The following is an 8,300-nucleotide window of genomic DNA, read 5'->3' as shown; positions in this document are numbered from 1 at the left end:
GTCTTTCGCCTACACAGTCAATGCGCAGCCCAATAAACGTGTGCAGAAGGATCCTATTGTAGTGTCTTTCTTGCTGGCAAGTCAGGCGTCTCACAGTGGAAGAGTTGAAGCACATTTAAATGCCTAATAATCCCTGACTTAACTCATTTTCAACACATAGCCAGTCTTGTTTGACTATATCATCTGCTTCTTCTCACCCATAATTATTCCAATACTTACCTCATTTCATCTGTGTCTTAATCTGTAACTCTAAATGATAGACTCTTTAAAAAACAGAACTGTGCTTTTATCAGACCTCAAAATAATTTAATTAGTGACAAGAAGACAGAGGCCTATATTCTGTGTATATTTAATAGTTATAAACAGGGTGGGTGGGTAGCTCGTAGCAAACTACTTGTCAGCGTGGGGCCCGAGTTTGAACCCAGCACCATCCTAAAACTATAGACACAATGTCATGTGCCCATAACCCCAGTGCTGGAGTCAGAAACAAGAAGATGGCTGGTGGACCTAGTTTAATCTGTGAAGCCCAGGTCCCAGTGAGAGACAAAGTGCAACAAAGAGTCAGAGAACAAAGTGGAAGCCAGGAATTATGTGGCACACACCTTTAATCCCGCTTGAGAGGCAGAGGCAGGCAGGTCTCTGTGAGTTCCAGGCCAAACAGGGCTACCTAGGAAGACCCAGTCTAGAAGAACCAGGTGAAGGACTCCTCAATAATGATGCCCTGGATTGACCCCTGGCAAAGTCTCTCTGCCCCCGGCTACTCACCTGCACCTCCAACATGAATGTACACAATTAACAGTGTAGGTTATAAACAGAAGCAGTGAGTTCTTCACCAGAATGTGGTCATTCTTCCACTCACACACTGAAGCCCACTTCCAATGGGCAATTCTTGGCTTCTTGGAGTTCCACAATGGCCCGAGGCATTCTGGGACAAGCTTGTCTCTGTTTTCCCTGGCTCACCTTTTTCTCACCACAAGGAGCCTTGCACTTATGTATGTAGGTCCAAGCTGAGCACACCTATGGCTCCCTTAGCCACCAAGGAAGGGGCTGTGAATTTGGGCTTGGAAGCACCTGGCAGGGAAGCCACAGTCCCACTGTCTAGAAGAAAGGGCTCACTCCACATCACTTAGCCAGGAGGGTTCCCCATCCCAGTGGGAAAGGTGGCATTAATGGTAGGTGTGAACAGTCTGTTCTTATGTTGGCTCTGGCAGGGAGACAGCGCCTCTCCCATCCTGTGCCCTGCAACCCTGGAGTTATCACCACACATTCTAAATGTAAGCAAACACATACACACAAGTCACAAGTCATATATAGTCTTGATGTGTCACAGAGCATGATTGGCTGGGGTAAGTGCAGGACATATTGTCAAATAACTCATGAAGAAAGAAGAGTCTAAGGGAACCAGCAACTGCAATGGATCCTACCGGCAGAAAGCAAACACAGGAAAGCAATTTCCTGTTGATTTGAGATGGTTCTGCCAAAAGAAACTAACAGGACTCAAGTTACATTAACCCATGCTATGTTTTCAGCGGCTCCTAGACAGATCGTAATAAGCCAAAGTGCATGTAAGAAAAGCAGGCCTAAATTGAGTTGCAAAATCCATAGTCTAGGACCTTGACGCAATGCCCTTGAAAGAATGCGGATTTGTTCTTTGCAGCAAATAAAGTGTTTATGCCCTGGCCCCTCCCTGGGAAGGGGGCGTGTCCTATGAGAAGGGAGCCATGGCTCAGTCACCCTGGGCCATTTGCTCCGAGTGCCATCTTCACACTTGACTGGCAGCACAGTCAGAGCCTCTCGCTCCTCACTTGGGGAATTGGCGTTACCTTCTCCAGCTCCATTTCCCACCAGCTCTTACCGGAGTAGGAGTGGTGCTTGAGGGTGCTCCAGGCTGCCAGCTCTTCACAGATGCAGCATGCACTCAACTGCCTCCGAGTGAGGCACAGGCTCTTCCCACAGAATGAGATGGAAAAATCAAAGGCTGCGTCCAGAGAGGAGGTGGGACCAGAAAGATGTGAGCGGTGATTGGGAGAGCCAGCAGAGCTCGTGCATACATCCTTTCTGGCTCTGAAAAAGAGCTACATTGCCACCCATGTTCTGGACGGGTAGCAGGGGTCCAGACCCTGGGACACTGTTATGAGCAGTGGCCACTTGGTGACACTTGTCCAGCCAGATAGGCTGAGAAACGGAGAGAAGCCCCAAGCCGGGGACGCTTCCTCTTTCCCGCCCTAAAGATGGTTTCTTAGGATCTGGCTGTGAAATGTCCCCTACAGCCTCATGCGTCTGAGCTTTTGGTTCCAGCTGATGGTGCTGGAAGGTCCAGGAGATTGTTGAAACTAGGTGTCTGGCTGGCTGACTCGGGGCTATGTGGAGCTCAAGGATGAAAGGCTGACCTGGCTTCCAGTCGAATGCCCTTGTCTGCCGCTATCACGCGGCTGACTGCCTCGGGCTCCATGCCTTCCCCATCACCGAACTGTGAGCGGAGACAAACCTCTTCTCAGCCAACTTGCCTCTTCAGGAATTCTGTCAGGTATTTTGTTTAGATACCTAAACCAAATGTGTTCGTTGCATCTTCCCTGTGGGAACAACGTGACTGGTGATTAAACACTCACTAACTCTGGGTTCCTTGCAAATCACTCCAGCTTACCTTCGAGTAACAACCGAGTACCCTGTTTAGTATCAGAACTATACAGAGCAATGTCCACCTGTTTAATTTCACTCCCTGCTAGCCTGGTCTGAAAAGACTTTTTAAGTAAAACTGAGGAGAGAGGGGCTCTTAGCCCTGACTTTCACTTTTCTATTCTTTTAATTTAAAAAAAAAAAAAACTTACTTAAAACCAAACACAAAGCTATCCGTTCACCTAGTTACCATGGCAACCAGAAGTTGCCCCTTTGCCCCCAGAGGCCTTCTCCAGAACACAGCATCACTGCTATGGAGAGTGTTTTCTGTAGAAGGGGAACACCCCTCCACATACCTTCAACTTCATCCAAAGAGCTCGGGCCCACCTGCTTCATTTTCTTTCCAGAGACATTTGGAACAGAAAAGCTGGTAGAACATGCAGCGCTCAGTGGTCTCCTCCAAGGTGGTGGGCCAAGGTCAGACCACAGGGCTGCTCAGCTGGGTTGCCAATGATGTCATTTGTAGAAACCGTTTACATATGACAGCTACTGGAAAATTCCTGTGTACTCCAAAGCTGACATCATTCACAAATCTCAATCACAAGGATTTCACATGGAGAGATGATTCTCAAAAATAAACCCAGACAAGCTAGCTGTCTGTTGCCTATATTAAATTCTTCTCAAGTTTTACACTCCAGTTTTTTTTTTTTTTTTTTAACACTGGCCTCATGCCCAGCACGACATAATGAATCCTGACAAGCCCCTCCTCACTTTCCCAAGAACTCTTACAATAGCAGTGGCTGTGTGACTCATTTCTAGCCAATGAGACCTAAAGGAGGTGTCTAGGGAAAGTTTCCTTTTCTTAGAAGTGAAAGTAGACACTGTTACTTCTATTCCCTAATTCTTTTCTTTCTGCTTTGAATACAGACATACAATATGGAGCTGTGGCCGCTATTTTGGAAACATGAGATAAAGCAAGCCTTGGAAAGCCCCAGTCCACCTGTATGCTAAGCAAATGCCACACACTGATGGGTTACAAATGACAGGAATCTATTTCTTGTAGTTCTGGGACGGGGACTTTGGAGATCAGGGTGTTGGCAGATTTGGTATCTGGCTAGGAGCCACTTCCCGTGTTGTCGACAGCTCTATTCTAGCTGTGGGAAGGGAGATTAAACTCTGTAGTCGTTTCCTTTAGGGCACTAATCTTATTCATGAGGGCTGCACCCTATAACCCAACATCCCTTCCAACATCCTACTTCCCATGGCTGTCAAATTCAGGGTGTCTTGACATATGAATTTGGGGGAGACACAAACATACTACATGTACATAGTTACCCCCAATATTGTCTGTTCCTGGTGGTTTATTCAGCACTAACTTCAAAATTTGGAAATTATGACCTAGAATTTACATGATACCATCATATTTGGATATCGTGGGATTCGATGATAACTCCATGTGTGGGTAGCTTGGTATTATTGTGAATCCTACCGAGATGACTTAGTTTGCATCAAGGTTAATGGTGTCTATTGCCCCAGGGGGTACCCACTGGCAGGATATTCAGTAGGGCTTCTGTGGTGGTTTGAATATACTTGGCCCACAGGGAGCGGTACTATTGGAGGTGTAGCCTTGTTGGAGGAAGTCTGTCTCTGGGATTGGGCTTTAAAGATCTCCTCCTATGGTCAGGCTCCATCCATTGCAGAAGAGAATTTCCTCATAGTTACCTGAGGGTGCCAGTCTCTCTTGGCTGCAGGCGGATCTAGATGCAGAACTCTCACCTCTTTCTACCGCACCATGTCTGCTTGGATGCTGCCATGCTTCCAGCCATGATGATAATGGACTGAGCCTCTGAACCTGTAAGCTAGCCCCAATTAAATATTGTTCTTTATAAAAGTTGCCTTGGTCATGGTGTCTATCATAGCAATGGAAATGCTAGGACAGTCTCCTTCCATGCCAGAGGAGGTCATGCCTCCCTGCATGTCCAGAGACACTGTTCAAGCCAGACTCCAGTGAGCTGCTTTTGTGACACAGTGAACTGTGTTTGTGGATAGTGGGAGAGGCACGGGTGGTGGTAATTCTATTTGTCAACTTGACTGCCGCCTAGTGTCCAGTCTGCCGGTTAAGTATTCTTCCGGTGTGCCTGTGAGGATGTTTTGGTGAAAGATTGGCTTTTGAACTGGGGAACGGAGCAAGACAGGTGGCTCTGCCCAGGTGAGTGACAGTCATCATCCCACCCACTGGAGCCTGAATGAAACAAGAGGTGGCAAAGGAAAAATGTGTCCCTTTTACTTCCTGTTCCTCTGCATAAGCTGAGACATCTCATCTCATTTCTCTTGCTCTCAGAATGGGACTTACATCATCAACCTTGAATTCTCAGGTCCTCAGATTCTGGCCAAACAGCAACACTAGCTGGCATTTCTCTAGCATGTGGAGAGATTATGACACTTCTCAGCCTCCATCAGTATGTGAAGAGATTCCTGATAGAAATCTTTGGTGTGGGTAAGGTGTGAGATTGTGGGTGTGCAGTGCAGATGGCTGCCTTCCTCCCTCAGCCCAGCATGTTCTGCATCCTGTGAATGTCTGTGTTCTAACTGTCTCCTGTGAATGTCTGTGTTCTAACTGTCTCTTCTTAGAAGGTTAGCTGTCATATCAAACTATGGCTCATCTAAAGTCTTCAATTTAAAAGAAAATTCCTCTTTAAAAACATGTCAGTTACATTTTATCACTGTGAACGAAATCCCTGACAGAACAACTTAAGGGAAGGACTTACTTTGCTCACATTTCAGAGGTGTCAATCCATCTGGTAGAGAGGATATGAAAGTCAGAGAAGCTCAAACCATGGCAGCCAGGAAGCAGAGAAGGGGAAACCGGAAGAGGCCAGGGCAAGTTAAGGTACACCCCAATAACCTACTTCCCCCAGCTATGTCCTGCCTCTTACTTTCTCACCTCCCAGTAATGCCTCATGTTATGAATCTGTCTAGGAGCCAGTCCACTCATGGTGTCACAGTCTTTATGAGTCCTTATTTTGGAGATATCCCCACAAACACATTCAATGGCATGCTCTACTATCTCCTAAGGAGGTCCTTGAATGTTAACTATCATAGAGACCTTACCTTCAAATATGCTTCACCCTGAAGTACTGGAGGTTAGGACTTCAATACATGAATGGGAGGGGGGCATAGCCCAGGATGTACCATGCTCATATGATAATAATGGACTTAGAATGATCCATTATTAAGGCCTGTAATATTGATCATATTTGCAAAGTTCTTCTTGCCGAGAAGTATAATACCTTCCCAGGTTCCAGGGATGGGTGTTTTAGGGAAAGGTAGGATGTCTACCTGTCACATTGTGCTAAGCACCTCATTATGTTACACACATGCAAGTCATTATCCTATTATTTACAATGACAATGACACAAAGCAATGATGAATGACCCAAGTTACTGCAGTTTGTAAGTGGTGGGCCAATGGCTCTGTCACTGCCTGACAATGGAGTCCTGTTCTTAGATGCGACCGTATAATGGCTTTATCCGTTAAGGAAGCAGTTAAGAAGGAGGTGTGTTAGGGTTCTCTAGAAGAACAGAACCAATAGAATGATCGTAAATTACAAAGAGGGATTTACTCAACTGGCTTACACAGGTGAGGGTGGGTAGTTCAACAATGACATCAACACCCTGGAGAGAAAACAAAGCCATTAGCTTCTCATATTTGAGGCCAGATGTAGCAGCAGGTCCAATGCAATGGTGGAGGCCTGAAGGGATTCTAGAGAGCCATAGTTCCGGTGGGCTGAAGAAGGTGGGTTCTGATGTAACTGAACAATGGCACCAGCTACATTAATGGAGTAGATACACTTTCCAGCATGCAGTGAAGGCAGGCAGACAAAAGCAAAGGAGTGTCCCTCAGACCTGCTTAGATCAGTGGGGGGGCGCCAACAACTTTAGGCGAATGTCTCCCACCAGCCATCTTCCCAGGAAACGCCATTACAGATGTGTGTAAGGCATCTGCGTCTCTTTGTTGATTCTGGATCCAGCAGACAGAAAATCAGTATCAATCATCTCAGGTGGTACAGTGGTTTGAATAAGAATGGTCCCCGAAGGTTCATATATTTGAATGTTGGATCATCAGGGAGTGACACTACTTGATGAATTAAGAGATTCATTTTTGTTGAAGTAGGCATGACCTTATTGGGAGTAGGCATGACCATGTCACCCAGGGAGGGTTTTGGGGGGTTTCAATGGTCCAAGCCAGGCTCAGTGGCTCTCTCTCTTCCTGCTGCCTATGGATCTGGACATAGAATTCTCAACTTTTCTAGCACCATGTCTGCCTGAATGCCACCAAGCTTCCTGCCATGCTGATAATGGACTAAGCTCCCAATTAAACATTGATAAGAGTTGCCCAGTCATGGTGTCTCTTCACAGCAATGGGCATTGACTAAAACTAAGACCCCAGCTTTCAGATTCATAGCCACAGCAGGGAGACAGGCTCACCCTGCCTCAGCACACAGACCTGCAGAGGTGTCACACTCTGGCCTGACTGACTTTTGCTCCTTGTGACTATAGTCAACATGATACTCAGAAGACAGGAGACTGTGCTGAGTCAGGGGCATTCAATTCTGAGCTTCCTTTACCTCACGGTATAGCTGATGTTGCTGTCCCCAGATTCTCAGGGCAGTGGTAGTAGTGGAAGGTGGGGCCTTTGGAAAACAAGTTGACCACAAACGGAACACCCACAATTGGGGCCAAAGAGAACAATTCCACCACCTTCCGCCACACACACACACACACACACACACACACACACACACACTTTTACTAAATGAACGCCATGGGAAAGTTGTCCTCTGTAAGAAAGGCTGTCCTAGAACCCTACCATGCTGGCCTCTGATCTCAGATCTCCAGACTCAAGAACCATGGGAAGTAAATGGCATGTGTGTGAGCCACCAGTCAGGACTCTTTGTCACAGCAGCTCACACTGACTACGACACTGAAATCCTAACTGAAATCCTAATCCCAGACAGGGCCAGGTCAGAAAGGGCTTGTGTTGTAACTTTAGGCCACATTTGTCTGCATCCAGATGGCTTCAGTGCCACACTGTCCTCAGAGGAGCTTGCGAACTACTAGACTGGGCCTCAGAAACTTCAGGAACCCTGTACAAGCCCAGCACTAGGAGGACGGAGCAAGGCTCCGTGGACTGCAGAGTCATGTAATTAACACATCAAGAATGCTAGTAGCTCAGTAGGCTGTGTGAGGCTCTAAATGAGAAAGGAAAAAAATCTAACCCGTCATTCACCATCCAGTCACAATGAAAGCAGCCATTTCCCCAAACGGCACTTCTCTTCCACAAACAGTGGCCATAAAATCAGAGGCTCTGAAACTTTAAGAGGCCATAAACCCTTCGGCAACAACACAAAGCTTCGAGAATACACATGAATAAATAAAAGCCAAAAGCTGCTGCCACATCACTGTGCCCTGAAGGACACACAGCAGCAGATTCTTAGAGGGAAGAAACAGCTCACTGGGTCCAATAGCATTACACAGGAACCCTCACCCCGCCCCTGGCATCAGCATTATACAGGAACCCCCTCACCCTGCCCCTGGCATCAGCATTATACAGGAACCCCCTCACCCCGCCCCTGGCATCAGCATTATACAGGAACCCCCTCACCCCGCCCCTGGCATCAGCAT

The sequence above is a fragment of the Mus caroli genome, chromosome 2, assembly GCF_900094665.2.
Source record: "Mus caroli chromosome 2, CAROLI_EIJ_v1.1, whole genome shotgun sequence".
In the NCBI taxonomy this organism is placed as follows: domain Eukaryota; kingdom Metazoa; phylum Chordata; class Mammalia; order Rodentia; family Muridae; genus Mus; species Mus caroli.
Note: the sequence above shows the minus strand (reverse complement) of the source record.